Source organism: Nelumbo lutea, chromosome 2 (genome assembly GCF_056320005.1).
Source record: "Nelumbo lutea isolate HS-2025 chromosome 2, American lotus-T2T, whole genome shotgun sequence".
NCBI lineage: Eukaryota > Viridiplantae > Streptophyta > Magnoliopsida > Proteales > Nelumbonaceae > Nelumbo > Nelumbo lutea.
This window is the reverse complement of record NC_142685.1, coordinates 36159669-36182796: the sequence shown is the minus strand read 5'-3', so window position 1 is coordinate 36182796 and position 23128 is coordinate 36159669. Positions and strand designations below refer to the sequence as shown.

The 23128-nt window shown below is 34.1% G+C and overlaps 1 pseudogene across 1 annotated transcript; it reads right to left on the bottom strand.

Annotated features, from left to right (window-relative positions):
* Positions 1-13189: 13189 nt before the first annotated feature.
* LOC148869863 (RING-H2 finger protein ATL13 pseudogene) lies at positions 13190-15948 on the bottom strand (annotated as a pseudogene). The gene has a single exon (XR_016108226.1). The product of XR_016108226.1 is annotated as an RING-H2 finger protein ATL13 pseudogene (transcript).
* Between the last annotated feature and the right edge of the window lie 7180 nt (positions 15949-23128).

Sequence of the window (23128 nt, the reverse complement as noted above, 5' to 3'; positions counted from 1 at the left end):
TGGATATTATTAATATTAATTAATTTTACTATTAATTGTTCAATAATATTTGAGTGCATTATTTAAACCAATCTATTTGGGTTCAAAGAACAAATATTTAAACAAATGGGATGATGTAATATGATATAATATATACTATATTTTATATTATTTAATTATATTATGAATGTATGTGTATGTATGCTTGCTTGAATGAATACATATAACATACTTATATGTAGAGATTATATTGTAAAAATAACCAATATAAAAAAGTGAAAAGGTAAAAAATACTAAAATAATAAAAAGTTATTGAAATTTTGGTAATATGATATATGCTAGAAAAAAATAAATGGCCAATGTAATATGACATATTATATACTATATTTATATATTTTGGTATATATATATATTGTCAAAGAGAGTAATAAAATAAAAAGTAAAAATGTAATAATAATCAAATAATCAAATAATAAAAAGTATTAAACAATTGTTAATTTGGGATACGATAGAAAATATGTAAAATAAATAAATGATTAATCTAGTGAGCTTAAAAGTAGTAAAGAGAACTTCATAAGTAAAATAAATAAATGACAAATTTAAATACAGAAAATGGGAGGAGGGGATTCTCTTTATTAAAGTTGTGTTTGACATGTGATTTCACAAAATATATTTTGTTTTATTTGTGCATGAAAATGATAATAGTTTTCTTATTGTTGATATATTATGATTGGATTAATTCTACTTGTGCAAATTCTAATGGTTTCTTTATAGTTGATAAATTCTGATTTGTATGCGTGTATTTATGTGTGTATATATATTTATATATACATATGCATACAAATATTTATATATGTATACAAACATGTATACATATCTATACTATATTATAAAGCGATTACGCTCCACATCAGCAGCCCTCTCCTTCTCCCGTTCCCCCTCTCTCTTCTTTCCTTAAACCTCTCTCCTTTCTCCATATCCCCTTTCTAGTTGTCTCATTCATTCTCTCTCTTTCCTCCTCCTCCCTACCCAGCCCACCCATTAAGCCACTTGGCACCACTATCTTCCACATTCTCCTAAATTATCTCTAATTTTTATTTATCTCTAAAATTATCTCTAATTAAGTAGAGAGTTTCTTTCCTAAATTATCTCGAATATGCCCTCCACGAACTTGCACCCCAAAAGCGTCCTATGGCATCATAAGATGCCATGTGTCCTCTACAAGCGGGCCTTCTGCCTCGTATGGAGCTAATGGGACAGCCGTTAGCTCATCTTGTTAGCTCCCATTTCACCCAAAAAGTATGTTTGAACTCAAAAGTAAGTTTGGGGTGGAAGTTCATGGGGGGGAGATTCAAACTCATCTATATCTATCTAAAGAAAGTTTGAATTAAAAGTTCAAGAATTATTTAAATATTATAATAAAATTATATAATAACTTTAAAATATTTATTAAAAATACAAAAATAATATTTTTATGGATTATTCAAAATAATAAATAAATAATATTTTAAAAATTTAAATAAAAATTATTTAAACAATATTAAAAAGGTAAAAAGATAAAAATAAAAAAAAATATTATTTAAATATTTCAATAAGTAAATACTTTAAATAAAAAAATATTAAAATATCTAAATACTTATACAACATAATATTGAATATTACTTGATGACTTTATAATAAATAAAATTTAAATATTTTAAATAAAGGAATATTTAACATAACTAAATTTTAAAATGTTAAAATAACGAAATTACATAATAAATTGAAAATTTTCATTACAAGTGAAAAAGTAATAAGAATATATTTCAAAATGCTTGAATTAATAATAATTTTATATTTCATAAAAGTAGTAAAAAAATTATATAATAATAGTATAAATTACAATTTTATAAATTATTAAATTCAATATTTAGTTAATATTTTAAAATATAAATAATTATATTATTTGAATAACTAAATACTATTGTAAATAACTAATTTTTAAATATGTTAAATATAAAAAATAAATAACTAAATCTTATTTTGAATATTAATTATAAATAGTTTAAATAAGGAAATTTTTTAAAAACTTTCAAAAATATATTTATTCATAATAATTTTAAAATATTTATGTATATTTATTATACATTTGTAAATACTAAAATTAAATTTTAACATATTTTCAGTAATTATTTATTGTATTTGTGATAAATATAATTTTAACATAAATCTATTTTTGTTTTGTTATTTAGCAAAAAAAATTCAATAATTATTGGAGATAAAAAAATATTATTTAACTTTTTTAATTTAATTTATTGTACTTATTGAATTTATTGTTTTTTTTATAATTTATTGATTAATATTTGTTAGAGATTAAACTATTCTTGGATATTGCACTACTTATTGACTAATTTAATATATTTTTAGTATTTATTGTATTTTCATAATTAATGTATTCATTGTATATTTATTAGTTATTTGTTGTATTTTAACTATAAATTTATTTTCAATAATTATGTATTTTTTGTATAAATTCTCAATAATTATTGAATATTAAGCTATTGTTATTTATTAGATATTAGACTATTAAGTTAGCTGAAATTAGGAGTGTTCATTGGTTATTCCGATTCGGTTGAAGGCTGTTTGGCCAACCAAACCGACTTGGTTGGGTTGAGGAGTTGTCACCCAAAACTAGACTTGTTCATGGGTCAGATAGCCCAATGGGTTTAGCTCGACTTGAAAATTAAATTTTAATCTTAAAAATGATAGCATTATTATTAAAAATAAATAAATAATATAAATTTACAATATAAAATACTTTAGACAAAGAAACATGGAAATTTTCCCACTTTCCTGTATTAACAATTATATTTAAAATATAAAATATTAATATATATCTATGGGTCATGTTGGTTTACAAATGCCCACACCAAAACTAACTTGACCTAGTCGGGTTAGAGAATTGTTGGACTATAGCTATCTGGAAAATAGTAAAACACAACCAACTTAAGTCGAGTTAGGTCGGGTTGGTCGATGTGAACATCGGGAAATGACTCATCTAGGTTGGTTTGGAGTCGCCACCCATCAAATTAGGAAATGGAGGTGATGGGACCCCTGAGAATGATATGAAAATCATTTTTGTTCAATAGTGACTCCAAAGCCCAAGGCACTGGCTAAACTAGCTTGGGTAAGACTCAGATGGGAGAGGGAAGCAAAGGGCGATGGAAGGATAAGAAAGAAAGAGAGGGATATCAGATATTAAGAAGAAAAACAGCCACAAGCGATGGGTATTTCCACTGCCCACTAGTACAACTCCTCTTCTCTTCTCTCGTCAATAGAATGACGAACAATGAGCAAAGATCTAGGAAAATGTAGATTGAAGATAAAAAGCAAAAGAGAAAGAAGGAGAGAGAAGAGAAACAACTGGAGATAGAAATGAAAGTAGGTTCACCACTTCTACCCCTATTCTCGTCCAAGCTTGGAAGATGATGAATAGTTGACCCCCCCCCCCCTAAATAAAGAAGATTAGGCTAGCTTTTATAATGGGGTTAGGGGAGGTTTTGTAATTTTTGGGAATTCGAGTGGCATTTTGGTAATTTTCAAAAAAATGGGTCAAATCGTGTTTAAAGGGGTTAGGCAAGTTTCTGGTTCAATGGTTCAGATTTTGGGTCAAATATCAAAGGGTTAAGGTGGCCCTGACCGCAAAGAGTGGTTTGTGTATACAGGCTAATGAGATCTGTCGAAACAAAATCTTTCTATATGGATGGATAAACGGGGGTATTTTTTACTGAAATTTCACATGGTGGGTTTTTCAGATAGTCCAAGTTGATTGGCAATGTTGGATTGGCCCAACTGGGCCCAGATTGGGCAGATATGGAAAGGGCCCAATTCAGTTAATTTAGAGTATCGAAACAGAATCTATGTGTGGTCAAGGGGCAAACAAGGGTGTTTTGAGCTGAAATTTTATAGGTGAGCATTTGGATGTGTTTGGTATCTGATGGTGATGTCTGATTAGTATTGAAGGGTCAAGATCGTAAGAATTTTGGGTTAACATGATGTTTCAGAATGAAATCTTGGTTTAATAGAAGGGCAAATGGGGGAATCTAGGGTTAAAATAGACATATTCATGGGCTGAGTAACCCGACCCATTATAAGTCGGGATTGGTCATAATTTTAGGCATGCGGGCTTGGACTCGGGCTTAAAGCACCGGACCTGACTTTTTTTCGGGCCGGGCTCTGGCTTTCTAAAAAATGCCCAGCCCAAGCCTGAGCCTGACTTGATACTATACATTAAATAATAAAATATATTTTATGTAATAAAAAATATATATACAATATATTTTCTTTAATTTTCTTCTCTTTTTTATACATGTAATTGTGAGATGTTTATTACTTTTTAGTTTTGAAGGTTTTTAATATAAATAAAACAATTTTTTATTGAATAAAAAAAAAGAAAAAAAAATGTGTTTTCAAACTTCTAGTTGGGCTTGGGCTTGAGCCCAGGCTTTTTGGGCTTTATATGAGTGTGAGGCTTGGATTCAAGACCTAGGTCCGATGGTTGGGCTAGGCTCGATCCATGAACAAATCTACTTTTGATGTATCTGGAGTTTAATGGTGTGGTCTGATTGGTTTGGATGTTTTGATATCAATGGAATCTAGGTTCCGAGTGTTTAGGCTAATGAGAGGCGTTATAATGGAATCTTTGCTTGATGAAGGGGTAAACGGAGGAATCTTGAGCTGAAATTTGCTAGATAGGTATTTTGGGAGTCCTAGATTTGATGGTGGGGTTGGATCTAGTGGTCAAGGTGTTGATAGGGATTGATTAGGGCCATCGGATTAGTATCGAAGTGATTTAATGGTGGATTTAGGGGCTTTGGGGTTGAAAGTTGAGACTTTTGGGTTTTTTGGTGTTTTGGGAGGATCGGAAGGGTCTGATCAGAAATTCAGGGTGAATTGGAGGTTTAAGCATAGGGATGGAAATTTTCCTAGTAAAATTGGGGCCCCGCCCCGAATGGGGCAGGTTTTCGCTAACCCTAAACGGGGACGGGGAATCATGGATAGGGCGGGGACGGGTTTTGTATATAATTCCCCGAACCTGAAGGAAAAATTAGTAAAATATCTCTAAATTTAATATTGATATTTAGAATATCTCTAAGTTTTCTCTAAATTCTTAAAATCCTAGAATCCCATAATTCCATTTTTTGAAGTACCCCCAAAGTATTATAATTTGATTCCTAAAATACCCCCAAATTCCTATATTATATGTGTAAATTGTCTATAAAATAAATAATTTTTAAGAAATTGCCTTGGAGCAGGGAAAATTCGGGGATTACCCGTCCCCGACGAGGAGTGGATGCCCCGCCCCGTCACCGGAGATGGGGTGGGGACAGGGCAAAGTATCTTGACTTTGGGGCAGGGATGGGGAGGGGTTGCCCCGCCCCGTTGCCTTTCCTATTCAAGCAGTGGACCGAGTAAAAATCAGGTATTGACAATCGGTTTCATCAATTTGATGACCATCCTATCTGAAATTAATTATTGTTACTTTTATATTGCAAAAAATATATAAAATATAAATAATTATTAATTATTTAAAAAATTAAAATATAAAATAATTATATACTCTTATATGTTTTTATTATTTAATTTTTATATAACAAAGCCCGTATATCGCACTAATTCCCACTAGTGTATATATATAGGGTTGGTTCCAACCCAACCCATCCATTTGCCACCCTTAAAATTAGGGTGGGTTCATAGAATACCTGTTATTTGATTAGTTAGGGTGAAAGTAAACCTGTACCGAATCCCAGCAAGGGGGAAGTAAATAGAGCCCAAACATTTAATCCTAAACCTAAAGCAGTAAAGCATAATATCTGGCTCTGGATTTAAAAATTGAAAGGATAATTGCCACTACCCCCAAAGTAGAGAGTAGTAATATGTAATTTACACCCCCTTGACAAATAGATCATGTACTGCATGAAAGCAGCCCAAACAAGAGTACAAACTGCTTATGCTCCAAGTACATTTAGCCATACAAAAGTGCAGCAACCAAAATGGCTGACACAACTGTTGGAAGAGTGGTACATGTTGGGAACACCCATCTGTCAGAAGTGATAGCAGACAACGTACATGCAGTCAGTTTTTGCGGTGGCCTTACACATTGACCTGATAACCGAGTAATTAGAAGCTTCTTGGGTCTTGGCTACAAGACCATAGATCACCGAGTAAAGGGTGGGTCATGGGTGGTGGGGGCTTCATTACTCATTATGCATTAGTGAGGACAAAATTTTAAAGGATCAAAAATAAATGTGGCCAACTGCATCCATTACTATTTAGAGCAATTTGCTCTACTCTCTACATGAGAAACAGAAACAAAGTTTCACTGTATAATACTGTAAAAGCATAAGGCTTCGAAATTTTGCACACTCAAAGCTGTAAATGTTACACTCCAATATTGGGTACTAAGTCTTGGTATATTGATATAACCAAGTACATCGTTGTTCAATTATAAAGTACATCACTTGTTCAGACATATTTACAAACGTATCAATGCTTATGGGTCGGACCTGGTGCGGATTTAATTGGGTTCGAACTAGTTGGTTTGGACTCGGGTTTGAACAAGCTTGTGCTGAATCCAATCCAAACCTAACCAACCTTAGAGTATTTCTCTTGTACCAAATTGAATCAATCTTAAGTTTAACCATGCTTGAAGGAACATTTCTGGTGTCTCTGAACCAAGAAAAAATGTTGTTTTTTCTGTTTTGGAAGGGAAAGGGGGATACAAGTATAAAAGGCTTTTACCTAGGGTGAGAAGGTAAAAGTCACCTGATCACCCCATATTATCATTAAAATTAAGATGAGCCATATAATTAGTAAGCCCTTAGACCAATTAAATTTGCATAGCATTTTAAACTACATGCATGATAGACACTAGATATGGATTATGGGGACTCATCACTTGTACAAACAATATATGGGCAAGAGCAATGAAAGACCAATACTTCCCACAATCAAGTATATTTGGATCAAGAAAAGGGAATAAGAGCTCACCATGATGGAAACAAGCACATGGTATGTTAAGAGAACTAAAGCCAAATCTGATGTACATTATCAAAGATGGCTTGAACATCCATGAAGGTACCCCCACATCCCAAAATGAAGTCTCTCCAACAAATCAACATATTAAGGTGGCGGATTTTCTAACATATGGAAACTCATGGCATCAAACAAAGCTGAAGAAGTTCTTCGACCCTAACCATATACATTAAGAAAATCATAGAAATTCAACCTAACCCAGAGCTGGAGTGTAACATGATTATTTGGAAGATCACTCCATCAGGGGAATTGAAAGTAAGCTCTTCTTACAGGCAACTAACTGCTAATCTCCCTATATCGAAAATACCACATCACTTCCAAATCTTTGCTTGGAAACTGCTTTGGGATGGGGTCCTCACAAAAGAGAAATTGCAAAGCCTGACTTCCTGAGGAAGAGCTAAAATGTGCATTTTGCCGATAAAAAGTTGGGACAACAAATCATCTATTTTTTACATGTACCCAATACTAAAACAATTTGGTGCCATGCACAAATTAGCAAAGTTCTACTTCCTATAGAACGCCAGAAATAAATGTGTTCGAGAGCATCTTATGTAACCCACAAGAAGTCATAGCAAAAGCTGACAAATACTGTGAACCATTTCATAGCTGAATCTCAACTACTACCATGGGGCCAAGTTCTACGCCCACAAGTATGCGCACTTCACATATTTATGGATCTTTTGACCTGTGTACAGGTAATGTAGAAAGCGCATTCACCATCAAACTCACCACAGGAGAAAGAGAAACCCTTGTGCATCTTGCTGGGTAATGTCCAACTACGATGCAGAAATAAAATCACTTGTGGTAGGGCTTGAAGCAGCTTCACATATGAATATATCTAGTATCACAGTATCAAGGTTTAAAATTTTTTCATATATCGGCCCGTGCCGGTCAATACGTATTGTTTCTTTGGATTACTGGCATGGGGAATGATTCTAAATTAATGGTATTGTTTCTTTTCGGCGTGCCGAAGGCGTATCAACCCCATATTGGCAACGCATGGGAATGTTTCAATGAGTTTCGATCGCATATCGATTGATACATGACGATTTTACTATTATGAAAACACAAATAAAAATGACTTTGAAAGAGCGCTTCTAAACCCATTTCAAAGGCCATCTTTCTTCCCCCAACTCTCTAGAAAACTTATTAACCTTCCTAGAGACTCAAATATAGCAAAGATCCATTAAAACATTTACAAAATTGAAAGATTCAACAAGTTTCTCAACGTTGTGAAACAAGGAGCGAAAATGTTTGTTTTTTCAAAATTTTTTACATTTTCAACTAATGCTTTTGGTTAATTTTTTTTTTTTTTTAGTTTGGATGCTTAAAAACATCTTTATGTATGTTGATATTCTATTCTTGTCCAAAAATCTCACTTATTTTGCTGCTATGTGTATATCTTTGTGAATATTTGAAGAAATTTCATAATAGTAAAAAATCTGAAAAAAATGAAAATTTTATATTTTTCTTGTGATCTACCTCTAGAAATTGATCATGTTGTAGATCTATGGATGATCTACCATGTCCATAAATCAATTGAATTTTTCCTAAATAATTGATTTTTTTTATTTTTTAAATGTTCAGAATAATATATATATATATATATATATATATATATATATATATAATTTCTTTAATTTTATGTGATCTAAACCTATAGGCTGAGTATGTTGTAGAGCTAGGGTAGATCTAACATGGTCCATAATTCCATACATCAATATATTCAAATATCATGTGAAATTTTTAATTTCTTAATTTTTAATTTTTAGATTATAAATATTTATTTATTTCTCTAATTTTTTGCTATGATCTAAATTCTAATAATAAATATTTACAGTAAATATATGGATGATCTATTATGTCCATAAACCCATTCAATTTTTTGTTACATATTTACTTTTGAATTTTAGTTTAATTTTTAGAACAAAACATGCAAAATAATTATTTGATATATTATGTCCATAAATCCATTCAATTTTTCTGTTACATATTTATTTTTATTAATTTAAAATTAATTTTTAGAATAAAATATGTAATATAATTATTCAAATAAAAATAAATAATTATTTAGTTTTTATAAAATTAGAATGAAACGTGTAAAATAATTATTTGATCTATTATGTCCATAAATCCATTCAATTTTTCTATTAAATATTTACTTTTCTTAATTTTAATTTAATTTTTAGAATAAAACATGCAAAATAATTATTTGAATAAAAATAAATAATTATTTAGTTTTTAGAAAATTAGAATGAAACATGTGAAATAATTATTTGATCTATTATGTCCATAAATCCATACAATTTTAGAAAATTATTGATCATAATATGTTTCTTTTTTCACAAAACCCACTAAAGCATATTATTTTTATGCATAAATAGCTCGTTTATGTCTTATATTTAGTGGTATTGATGGCTATTTATGATTTATTGGAGTATTTATAGAATTTTCATGTGTATATTAATTTTTTGTCCGTATCCATATGTATCCACCATCTAATTAAGTGGAGGGGGAAGCTTTGAGCACCCTAATTCTCAATCCAATCCTAACCAACCTTCAGGATTGGTTAGGATTGCATTATGCTTAAAAATAAGGTTCAAAATATCGATACATTTGATACATTCGTAGGAGCATATCGAATGATATCAATAATGTTTTTTTTGTCTTTTTATTTCAAAATCAATTCAAAGAGACTGGTTTAAGACTCCTTTACCTTCTAAACCGGTCAGAACCTCAATACACGCCCTATAAAAATGTATCAAGAAGCCACCGACACCGATAAGTATCAAACAATTATCAATACTTTAAATCCTGTTTAAAATAAAATTTATTAGTGTTCCTTAGCCAAGGTTCAAAATTTCTATATAAATAAACCCCCATATAAGAGAGGTGAAAAAGACAAAATATCATATCGAGCCAGTATTGAATTGAAGCACTGGCGTGTTCAAAACTCAATGGGGTGCTCCCGATTGTCCTTAATCGGGGGTAGCTGGATATGTATTCTCCAGCGATATATCTATTTTTTAAACCTTTCCAAACACTCCCATTTCTAAGTGTTAAATAACATAAACACCGGCCCCTGTGAAAATCTGAAAGTAAAAAGAATAAAAAGAAAAGTAGTTTTGATACTCAAAACGAATGTATACATATTTTGAACCTTGGTTTTAGAAGGGAGATATAATACTTTTACTAGGGTGGAAGTTAAAGTCACCTCACACCATTTGGGAAAGAGTACAAATACAAGTAAATACAGTGCAAATACAAGTTTTATAAATACTTGTACTAAACATATTTGTACAAATACAAGGTTTTCTACTGGATATGTTTGTATCCACAAAAACTAAAAATAAAAAGAAGTTTTTGCCCATGCAACACAAATTACTAGATATGGATTTATGATAGATTTTTTTTTTTTTTTCAAGAAAGCATGAATTGACTTAGTTTAATATTCTGTTAATTAGGTGGAAAAGGATCCATTTGGATGATAAATTTGTGCTTCAAGATGTAAAGAGACACCTGAATCACTTAGGCTCTATTTGTTTTCTATGCAAATCTGAAATAGATAAAAATTTTGCATCTGGTTAAGATGTTTATATCGGTTTGTTTGTAATGATGATTTGCACTCTTACCCAATACAAAATTTTTACTTTGCACTCACTGACAGTGCAAATTTGGCACCACCTTTCTCCTACATCAATCCTCTCACATTTAAAGTGGGGATTACATCATGTTGCTTCTTAACCTCACTCCCAAACAAACAATCGTCCCATCTCTTTCTCTTTCATATAAGGTGGAAACTACATAATTTTACTTTTCACAACCAAATAAGACAGTCGAAGCTAAAACAAAAATAAACCAGTATTTACACTCAGCATATTTGCACTTCCATGCATTTACAACAGCAAAAACGAAATTCTCTTGTAAACAAATTGAACCTTAATTTCATTTCAGGTGGGCTACCAAAACAGAGTCATCCCCAAGAGCAAGTATTCTGGAGTAACATATGTAAACAGAACTCACATCTCCTACGTCTGTATGAATGTTTCCTCCTACCTACCAATGAGACATCTCACATCAAAGGATGGCTTTCATCAGATTAAGAAGGAAACAAACAAGAAACAGAGCTCCTATCAACTATCAAGTGTCAAATTTAGAGTCCAATCTAATCTTGATGTTCCTCTTAATCGAATATAGATCACCCTGTCATGTGGGATCATCTCATTAGTTGGTAAGACAAGTGATCTCTAGCTTAATATCCTGAGCATCCAAATTCTATGAATGCAAACATCTTGATGATTGGAAAAGAGGAATTTTGGGGGCACATCTAATTTTTGATAAAACGAGCATACTCCTAATTTTTATTAAAATTTACATTTTCTAAATGACAAATATGCCCCTAGATGTTAATCTTAGTCATGTAAGTAGGAGGGGGGAGGGGTCCATGTTGCCTTTCCATAGGGCCATAGAGGTTGAGTCTCATTTTGAAAAAAAATAAAAATACTGAAATCTCTCAATCAAAATGCCCAACAAATCTAAAAAAGAAGGGAAGAAAAAAAAATCTCTGAACAGTGATAGAAGATTAAAGAGTGTACCTTTCATTATAAACAAAACAATTAAAAAATAATAAAATGAAAACTATAATACATCCATCTGTGTAAAACAATAACAAGTGTTTAGAAGGGCTCAAAATGCAACACCATTGGTTGGCAGCAATCCATATGATGTGAGCTCTTTCCCATGTCTTGGAAAGTGGATTTTCTTAGGCACCACTTTTCAGTTTGTAGAGAAGAGTAGAGTAGAGACAAGGCCCCAGTGACAACCATTTTCTAGGACCAGCCCCTCCTCGCCCACTAGTCAGACAAACAGAAGCAGCCAAACAATAACAACAATAACAGTAAGGGTTCTCTTTTTCACATTGTTTTCTGATTGAACAGCCAAGGCCAGGCCAATGCCATGCCCAATGCTGATGACTACAGCACAGAACAATGGTGGTTTGGCAGCAGGATAACTGGTTGTCTGTCTCAACCACCAAAATGGGTGGAGCTGTACAGGACTTGTCAGGGATCAATGGTGGTATGGCAGCCGGATAACTGGATGTCTGGCTCAACCACCAAGATGAGTAAAGCTGTACAGTACTTATTTCCTTGCAAACAGAAAACCCCATTAACTGTTTAGCAGATTAACTTGTGCTAGGCCATTAGATTTGAGCATTTCCATGTTTGATCTTCTCCGGCAGGCTCAGTAGCACATCATAGAGCAGAGGTGGTCCGGCAGGCACATAACTGTTTAGCTTCTGCCAGGCCACTGGACTTGAAATTTTCCATGTTTGAGACCTTAAGATTCATAGCTCCGGCCAAGTCCAACACTAACAGCATGTTCTTTCTTCAGAAGTACCTTATGAAGTGCTTAAATATTACAAGTGATTCACAATCTTGTTAATAATGAAGATATTGAGATGTTGATCAGGCTTCTGGATGTTATGGCCCATTATGATTCATGACCTACCGGCAAGACCACCATTACTGATTTCAGTTGCCAAGTTGCATCTCAAGCAGACAAGGCAAATTGCCACAGGATTCATTGTCAACTAATTCATGCTTCTGCCTAATCACAAGATTGCAGAGCTAATATCACTAATCACATTGCCAGAATCAACACCCTCCACATCTAAGGGTCCGTTTGGTTCATATTGAGAATTGGAATCAGTTAAATTGAAATGCCCATTCTCATTCCAATTCCAAATCCTTATTCCCAAGAACCAAACGAGCCCTAAGTAGCTTTCAGCTTTGAGATTAAATTCATTGGACTACTGTAGACATTAACTGCATTCTGAAACAGCCTGTAACACAGACCTTGCTTGGCAATTTCTGCAATTCTCAGTAGAACATCAAGGTTCCCCTGAAAAACAGATATCAAATTTGAAACCCATTTTGACCTCTACATCACTGGATCCCATAATAAAGGATCTAATTGAAAATTTTCTGCTTCTTTCTCCTTTTTCTGTTGTCTTCATTTTGTCAACTAAGAGATTTATAAAAAAAATAACAGATATGGTCAGAGATTCAGAATAAGACTGAGATACATGGAAAAGTGAAAACCAATCTTAGTAAAAAACAAAAAAAGAAAAAAAAAATTGAACATGAACCCACTAATTTTAGGATTCATGAGAAGGGAGGCAAAATATTAATCTTCCACATAAAATGCTTTCTCAACTGAGCATTCTACAGTAAAATGCAAAAAAATTGTATATAAATTTTACATTTTTTTCTCTTTTTTTTTTTTTTTTGTTTCTCATCTTCTACTAATTATTCAAAATTCAGGAATCTCAAGAGCAAGTAATCAAAAAACAAAGCCAAGAATCAGGGGTTAGGCGTGGGAGATGAGTGAACCACTTTATTCTGTCTTCCCACAAGCCAAAGCAGCGTTCTCCTTGCAAAGGATGGTGGATTAGCCTGAGAATCCAGACTGATACAGCTCCCGACTTCCTCATCCAAACCCAATTCACTGCCACCATTCTCCGACCTGCCGACATCAATCTCACAGATTGTCCTCCTACTGTCGCTATGCTTCAGCTTTAAATCGTCTGCCGAATTCCTCTGCAAAGGGTATCGGAAGGAGAATGCCCGCCTTGAAGAATCTTCAGTTGACGATGTTGGTTTCCCGTTCTTGGACCGTAGCCAGATCTTTGAAACAGAAAAGCTTTCCCCTCTAATACCTCCGGCAACATCTCCAGCACCAAAACTGTCAGCTCCATGAAGCTCAGTACTCCTATCTTCAAGCCCCTTGAATTCTGATCTAGTAGAATGACAATCACATTCAGACATGGCAGGCCTGTGGCCAGGCGTTAATGGCAGAGAAGGCTTCCCACTTGTCTGTTTTCGTGTGGGTGGCCTTATGGCCACCTGCAACGAAGAACTCTCATCCATGACATACTCAAACGACCCCATGGAAAAGCACCTCCTTGCATCTAAATTACTGCTACAGCTACTACCTTCCCCGCCACCGCCACCTCCGGGAGCAGCATCGACATTCCTGAACTTCCCAAGTTTGACAGGAACAACCTTTTCATCAAAATCCACTGGTATTGTAGGAGGGGCATCCTCTTTCGTTGAAATTTCACAAGATTTCTGAGAAACATCATTAGAAGAGGGCTCCAGTTCATCTTCCCCATGAAATCCCAGATGGGCACTAGTTCCTGGAACTGAATTGGTAGTACTAAGAACAGCTTCCCTATCTGCAGCGAATTCTCTGGAGCTTTCGCTCCCAGATTCAAGAACAAGAACAATGGGAGAGCAGCTAGCATGAGGAGAGAAATCGGGAAGCAGATTACCCCTGCAGAGAGGGCAAGTGGAGTGGGACAAGAGCCATGTGTCTATACACTCCATATGGAAGGCATGGCTGCATTTTGGGAGTAATCTGAGCTTGTCCTCGGCCTCAAACTCGCATAGACAGACAGCACAGTCAAATGGGTTCTTCGCCCCTATGATCGCTTTGTAAACAAACACAGGGAGGGTGTCTATGAATGCTTGATCTACTCCTGCATCATGCAGATGGAAGAGCTGCTGCAACTGCCCTTGCAAAGGACTGACATTTTCCAAATCTTCAGGCTCTCTAATGGGGGGTCTCAGAAGGAATCTAACAAGGAGGTGAAGCAAACCAGAGATGAAAAAGATAATAGCAAGGATTATGATTATGAGTAAGATGCTTGGACTGATCTTGTTATCCACACTGAAACTGTTGGACTGGAAGAGAGGAGGAGGAGGGGATGGCCGAGGAAGAATGAAGGTCGGTTGGCTGAGAGAAAGGGAATAATCTGGTTTCTGGGTATCAAAGAAAACCCAATTCATATTTCTAAACAAGAAACTAGAAGATTCAGAAAGACTGCAATTTTGGAACTTTTTCAGCTCCTCTTAGGAAGCCCATCTGCCTCCAAAGAAACTAAGCTAAGCAAAAACAATGAGAAACCCAGCAAGGTTTTCTAACTTCTAGTCATGTGAAGATGTAGGATTAGCAAGCCATTTGATAGGGACACGTGTTATTTTCTTACTGTAACTAAATAAAACCTGCAAGTCAATGGGAGGGAGAAGATGAAAATTAAAAACTGAAAATCGAAAAGTGAACACTTCCTATATGGGGAAGTAAATGGAATGGCAAATCTCAGCAGGTGAGCAATCAAAGTAGGTAATAAATCTTCCAACAGAGCAAAATAAATGAGATAAGCTTTTTCACAGAAGTTCTTAGTTATTAGCTAAAACTTGACTAAAATATAATTTGAAAATTAAAATTTTCAAACAAGAGAAAATAAAAACTCTACAGAACCCAAGGTTACTTATTGCAAATTTGCAATCCAAAGCTTTTCTTGGGAGGAGCCTTTGCATCAAGCCCAATGACCATTAATTTCTAAAAACAAAAAATATAGCAAACAGATGCAGTTTTTACATTTTTTTCTCAACTTTTTTACTATGATCTCAAGTAGTTGCTACTTGATACGTCTCTTCCTCTCAATTTTCTACTCTAGAATTTTGATTTCTTAACACATCACCTCATCCCTTCTTATAAATCAAGACAGAAAGAGCGAGATAGTGTGTGTCTTTACGTGTAAGAACTATGAAGAATGCATGAAAAGCCTGAAACGTGGTGCCTAGATGCAGTATTTTCTGACATTGAGGAACCATGAACAAGCAGTGGCACTCGGCAGTCGGCACTCCACAGTGCAAAGTGCAAAGTGCACAAAATCCTTATTTTTGTGCAGCCAAAATGGAGGTCGGCCATGGGCATAAACCCACACAAAAAGGCATCATCTCTATGGTGATTGCTCCTTTTCCTCAAATCTCAGGCTCTCACCTTTTCGTGTCTTTCCTAGAACTTTGTACTGAGGATGCCTAAAAAAACAACTTTGTATCGAGGATGGTGGGCACATGATGTTTGATGCTCGTCTGTTTTATTTGTTATTTAGTTCTTTTTAGTCAACTATTACTGCTTCACTGTACAATTCTTTGATCAAGGACAAATAAACGAGGCTACCTTGCAGCAATTTGAACCCTTGGTCCATAGATGATGAGACCTCACTCTGCCCTTCTTCTCATTCTTTTTTTTAAGGCTGTGTTTGGTTTAAAAAGAAAAAGATAGGGGAAAAAAAAGAAAGATGAAAAGACCTTAACAAATCTTATATATATTTTCCTACCTTTGGTTTCCTTTTTCTACCTTTTCTTTCAAATCAAATACAGCTTAAAAGAATCTTTATTTGTCTTCTCAACGCCAAGCCCTTCTATTCAAAACTACCAAATGCACACAGAATAAAAAGGAAAAAATAAACCCTGAAATAAGGTCATTTGTTCATAGAGTGCCCTACCCTTGGACCAGCAAGGAATCTTCACTTTAGTAGAGGTAAAAGAGAAGTGAAAAAGAGAGGTCTATTGTCCCAGAAAAATTACGGAAAATTAGGTTTTGGGTCCCTATAACTCACCCTGCTTCTAGTTTAATGGATCAGTTGGGCTTGACCCCTTTTTTCTATGCATTAATCTAGGGGATTGTATTCAGTTCACTCTTTGAAATGTAAGTAGTACCATCTTTTTCAGTGATCAAAATTTAAAATGAATAAATAATTACTTAAGATGACATCCAAAATGTTGTGTTAATTGAACCTTAATAATGTCTTCATTAATGTAAACATCTACTTTAAGCAAAACTTGTCCTTTTATTGTTATTTTCTCCGATACCCAACATGGCTTTTAGTTCAGTCAACTTTTTAGTGAAACCCCATTCAATGGTGGCCCCCACAATCTCTCTTAAAATGTGGCACATTGCATCACATGGCCCAAACAACTCCATGGGTTTTGTAGCCCAAAACCAAGATGTTGCCCATGAAATAGTCTATTAAAGTCTTGAGCTGTCTAATGCTGTTACTTGTATCTTTCATCTTAAACTTCTGTAGTACAGCCAATTAAATTGGGTGCTGCAGCACCAAATACTAATATTATGAGTAAGCCTTATTGATAGACTAATCAATCTATTTTTTCTTAGCAAGGAAATCAGTTTTGGCAATAAGTTATTAGGTGTTTCGCATCAATGCCGATTTCTCTAAAATGGTGCTACATCAGCATCATGTCTGAAATTTATTTTTTTCGAAAAACACTTAATGTTTGATTAACCATTTTACAAAAAAACGTTTTCTCATACCATACTTTAGAAATGGATAGAAGTGTGGCCTGAGAAAACGTCCTTTTAGATGTTTTTCCGTTTTTTCTACTATTGCAAGCAGTGGTATGACGATATAGTAATGAAAAATGCCTATGTGGCAGCAACAATAATGATGGTATTAAATAAAAAACCTGAAATAACGTTTTCGAGAAAACAGTCTGTCTATGTAGCATTGTTTTCTGAAAAAAAAAAAAAAAAAAAAAAAAAAACTCTTTTCAGGAAACAGCAATGATTCCAAACGTCACCTTAAAAGGTGTTTTGTTCTTCTTTTCCAAAGAGACAAAAGAAAGAAGAAAAAACTTGCTTCTCTGTTTTAATTTTTAATTCCACACCCACCCACCTATTAATTGGCATTGGCATGCAGTCATGCATCCAAATTCTCTCTCAAACCTAGGGTTTATAAAAGTGGACCCGATTACCCACCATACCAACAATTTAGACCCATATTAATAACTAGGTAGATACTGTATATTATCTTCCATTAAAAAACTGTTGAGGGTATTAATTATATTTAATAAAAACTTTTCTTATGAAGAAAATAGCATAAAACAAAAAAATTTAAGAGCAACCGTGGGTAGGTTTGGTAGGTGGAGCTTCCTTCTTTTCAGAGCCTCAGAGGGGATGGAAAGGGGTGTTAATGGAGCGGTTTTGGGTTGAACTCGTTCAAATTAAAATCAAATTAGATGAAATGAATGAACCAATAAGAGATACTGAATTGGACCAGTCCACTTAATGGTCTAATGTATTTATTGTATTGGACCGTGTCAGTCATTAATGGATTTATATTTAATTGGGTCGGATTAAATATTTGAACTGATACCCGGACCATTGATAGAAGATTAGAAAATAGGTGTTAATGGACCAGATTTGGGTTGAAACCATTCTAAATTAAATTCAATTTGAACAAATTGAAGGGTCCAGACATTAAAATTGGACCAATTCAAAATAAGTCCAAAATATTCATTATATTGAATTGGACCTGATCCATCTGTAATAAACTTATATTAGACCGGATTGGATTGGACTAAATCTGGGCATTGACTATTCAGTCCACACACAAAATAGATTTTGGACCAGATATGGACTTCCCGATCCACAGCGAGAGTTTTTTTTTTTTCTTTTTTTTTTTTTTTTGTGTTTACATGCAAAATTACATCATCGTCCATACCTTATCCCAATTATATGAGTCGACTATATGAATCCTGTTTTCACTTACAAAATCCCATCTGAAAATAAATTCTTTCCCCGTTGAAAGGTAAACAAATAGGTAAACATATATATTACCAATAAAATATTGATATATATGCAGAAAATTTTAAAAAAATATATATCAGACTAAATCGAAACATCTAGTACATTTTGGCAAGTTAGAGCATGTGTCAACATAGCCACTTAAAGACAAAGAGAACGACAGTTCCTATGTGTGGCTAGAAGGTACCCCAACTCTCAGTTTCTTTCTATTATTATTATTATTATTATTATTATTATTATTATTATTATTATTTTATTATTATTATTATTATTATTATTATTATTATTATTATTATTATGTTTTATTCTTGTAAGAATCTATTTTTTTATATGAACCAAATTATCTCCTATTTAATTAAGCATTTACAACAGTAGTTAAGACTCAAAAATAACCTTAATAAAAAATTAGATTTAGGCTATGTTTGGTTTGAAGGAAAAAGTAAGGAAAGAAAGAAAAATATAAGAAAATTATCTAAGATTTGTAAAGATTTCCTTTTCTTTCCTTTTCTTTTCTTTCCCTACTTTTTTCTTCAAACCAAACATAGCAAGGGAACCAGAAATATTTTTGGCTAAAGATCATCGAGCTAACTAAGAAAATCAATCAATTGTTTGAACGAGGCTGCTCATATTCTGGCATCTCGATCTGCTATAACTCTGCTAATTCTCATGTATATTTCTCTTATTATTAATAATATATTTATACATATTAACTGCAAAAAAAAAAAGATTAGATCTTATTTTATCGGGTTCGGATATATTCCAGTTGAATTGGATCAAATAATAGGATTCGATTGAAAATTGAATTTAGATTTGGATCAATCCCCTATCCAAAAAATACATTTTTTGTTTTTTTTATATAAATTATTATATTTAAAAAAAATCAAAAATTAAACTGGATCGAATTATATTAGATATCCAACATTACTAACAGATTTGAATTCGAATATGTATGGGATTCAAATATACTATGATTTGAATACGATCCGATATATTTACATCCCGGATAAAGTGATCGAGAGAGAGAAGAGAGAGGGAGAGAGGGAAGGAAAGTTTAACGTCTGACACTATTCAACCAAACCCAACAAATCCATTTTACCAACCATAACTCATGGCCTACTGGGAAAACTAAAGACAATCCCTTGTCCCATTTATTGTGTATGATGTAAAAAGGGTTCCAAAACTACATCCATCCACTAAAAAACAGTGAAACGGATTGGTTTGACAGAAATATTGAATTTTGCAAAAACAATTGAAAGCCATGTGGGCAAGATCGTTTGTGTCCAACAACCTTATTTTTTGGCGAATTTTACCATCTATTGGTGATCCCCAAGACAAATTAATTTCAATTTTCAATAATCAAGACAAGGTCCCACAATTTTCCATTTCGTTGGGGTCCAGAAGAATCCGCTCTATATGTATGTTATGTGGATTTTATAGGCCCAGCTTTCTCTAGCTGAGACAAGGTTATTAAATCCTTATATCTTTGTTGTTGATGATACTCAACGTTGGATTTTGTTTGAAAAAAAAAAAAATTGCGTTTGCATAAACTTCAGATTTATGCTTTCAAAACCCAAAATCACAAAGTCTCAATTTTAATATTTGTTATTTGTGGGCTGTGGCTTAAAAGTATTCAAGCTTGGGGTTGTTATATTTTTAAAAACAGCTCTTATCAAATGCTCAAAGCACTTTTGATTCGATTTTTGTTTCTTTCACTCCAAATCTCAAAATCAAAAGTTTGCCCAAACGGAATCATAAATAATGTTGATTTAGGCTATGCCTTTTTTTATGGAAATTTAGGGCCTATGCTTTGAAACCATTTCACTCATGTTTACACTTTTACCTGAAATCTTGATCCAAGCCCAACCCAGAGCTAGAACATTAAAGCCCATCCTATTCAAAATTTGAGATTGGATCAAATTGGGCCCAGCCAAATCGGTCATGCCTTGACAATCAGTTGCGTTGCACTGAGGTTCAGAGGTCCAGGGCTTGCATCCATGTCCTGCTGGGTTTAGGCAGGATCATCTCCTGGGAAACTGAAATATTGGTGGGCCTAATCTTACCCAAAATGGTTCTTCTGAATTCGTCATATTTGGTCTCTAGTGCTTCTACGGCCCATGCTTATAAAGCCCTTGAAGTAAATAGGCCTCCCATAGGATAATCTTTTATGTGGGTTTGATTGACCTTGTAGAACCTATTATCTTAGGGGCAGTTTGATAACAGCTGAATTTGGCTGAAGCTGGAATTCAACAGACAAAACAATAAGTCTTTCAATTCAGCAAATTCAGCTGTTATCAAATGGCCCCAAAATCTTAAGTGCATTCTTCTGTTTTTTTTTTTTTTTTTTATTCCTTTTAAAGAAGATTTAATGGTAAAATCTCATACTGATAATCATGAGAACGTAGATTGAGTCTGTCAATAGCCACTTTGTACAAGAAATAAAAGTGTCAAAAAACGAGGTTCTTAATACTCCTTTTTGTATTTCTTCAGTTTGATACTTTACAAACAAATACGTAATGATGCATTTTAATATTTAAACCCATTAAAAAGACTTAACTACTAGTACTTAACATTTCGGTGGATTAAAAAACCGGTACATTTGATCACAGAAGAAAGAAAACCACTTATGGTAACGCTGTGGTTGGTTTGATAGGAAATATAAGAGAAATATAAAATTGAGGGAAAGTTTTTAAGGAATTTATATGGGTTGGATAAGATTATTGATGAGGGGTAATTTGGTCTTTTAATGATATCATGTCAAGTGATATTGTAGAACAATAGAGTGACATCTCGACACCAGGTAAGCAGATCATAGGAGCACTTCGGACACTTTACAACCACTGGCTGAAATGTGAACAACCAAACAAGACCTCAAGTCGGTGTAAGAGGCGACCTAATTCCACCAATTTGCTCTAATTAGCGATCTGCCTAATGTGCCGAGCAACCTCCCCCTTAAGTGGGCTATCACTTTCGAATTCCCTGGGATCACGACGCCACGTCGGAAGAGCCAGTATTGCCCCACCCTCTTCGGGTGGGATTGGATAAATGTTACCTGCTTACACGGAATCCACCTCCGAACTGGACAAATCAAAGATCCTAGATGCATTTCGTAAAACTCACGATTTAAGCATCGGAATACCTATCCCGAATCAAGCTACGCAGACACTCTAATATCTGTTATAAGAAACACCAGACCGCATTTGTTTCAATGCTATAATATCGGCGGCTTGCATCTACCATTGGTTTTCATCACTCAAACATAACCGAAAACCCAATTAAAGCTGACTTGATCCTACTTTATCCCTAATCAAGAATGCACCTTCAATAAAAATTGAGAGAACAATTTCGTAGGCACAGTAGGTTTTTTTTCTTTTTATTTTTTTTGCAAATAAAACGAAACACAAAGGATATAAAGGTTATGGTACTTTTTTTCCTTTTTGTTTTGAGTTGGGGGCAGAGCAGGGTGCAAGGTCCTTTGAGCTTACCACGGAGAGCTTACAATTTCACAAACTTGATCTTTTGCCTCTAATTCTTGGAGGGACACTGAGTGACCACCTCTAATAACTGGGTCATTGCCTCATTGAAAGGATTTAGCATATGGGATCTATACCTCAAAGAGCGCTCCTTACACCGACGTCACAGCCACATCTCACCATGTATTAAAAACATCTTCCATGAAAAATAATGTATAAGTATGGGAGATGTTCCCAATACGCAACTGATACATGCTGTGAAGTGATGTAAAGAGTAGGTCCGGACTCATGATCTACAATATTTTATCAATCCACTTGAGCAAAAAAATACTAAAATAATTCCAATATATCCATTTTAACCTTAAAAGGGAAAACTCTCTCCACCGACTCTATGAGACGGGATGGGCTCCCCACAAGCGTGCTCTACATGCACCCCACAACCCATCCCCTCCATGAATTGAGGAATGTCTCTCCATAACAAGCACAGAAGATGTTCCCAATGGACAGAGGGATGGGCTGTGGGGCACAGAGCCCATCCAAACTCCAACTCCACTTAAAAGGGCCACACAACCATAACCCATCCTGACTCACATCAGCGCCCCATAAGGCGTGCCCCACAGGTGTCCCATATCCAGGATATGTTCCGAATGTATGCCGAGATGTACATGTGGGGTGCCAATGTGAACTCTCCTGACAGAATTGCACCTCACCTTGAATCCTGGTTTGTTTGTAATGCGATTTCATTTAGAAAAAGTATGAAAATGCAAATGAATTGAGAGCAAATAATGATTTACTTTTGTTTTAATTTTTTACTTTCTTTACATTATAAATGAAAATAAAACAAAGTAAAAATAAACCAAAATTTTATGACTTTTAATTATTACAAATGAATTTATACGGCAAACAAGTGGATCCTACGGCATAATAAGGGGAAATTGGGCCGATCACGATAATGGATATCAGCCAGACATTGTGAGGCCCATGAATACGGAATTGATGTCGTTTGTTATGATTGAGTAGAGTTTTAGACGATTCAAAGCCTATAAACTCGCTGATCACACAGGTGCAGGCTGAAGAGTCAGAACAGTAGCTTTTGTTGGTTGTGAATGTTGGTGGGACAAGGAAATAGACAATTAATATTCCAAATGATG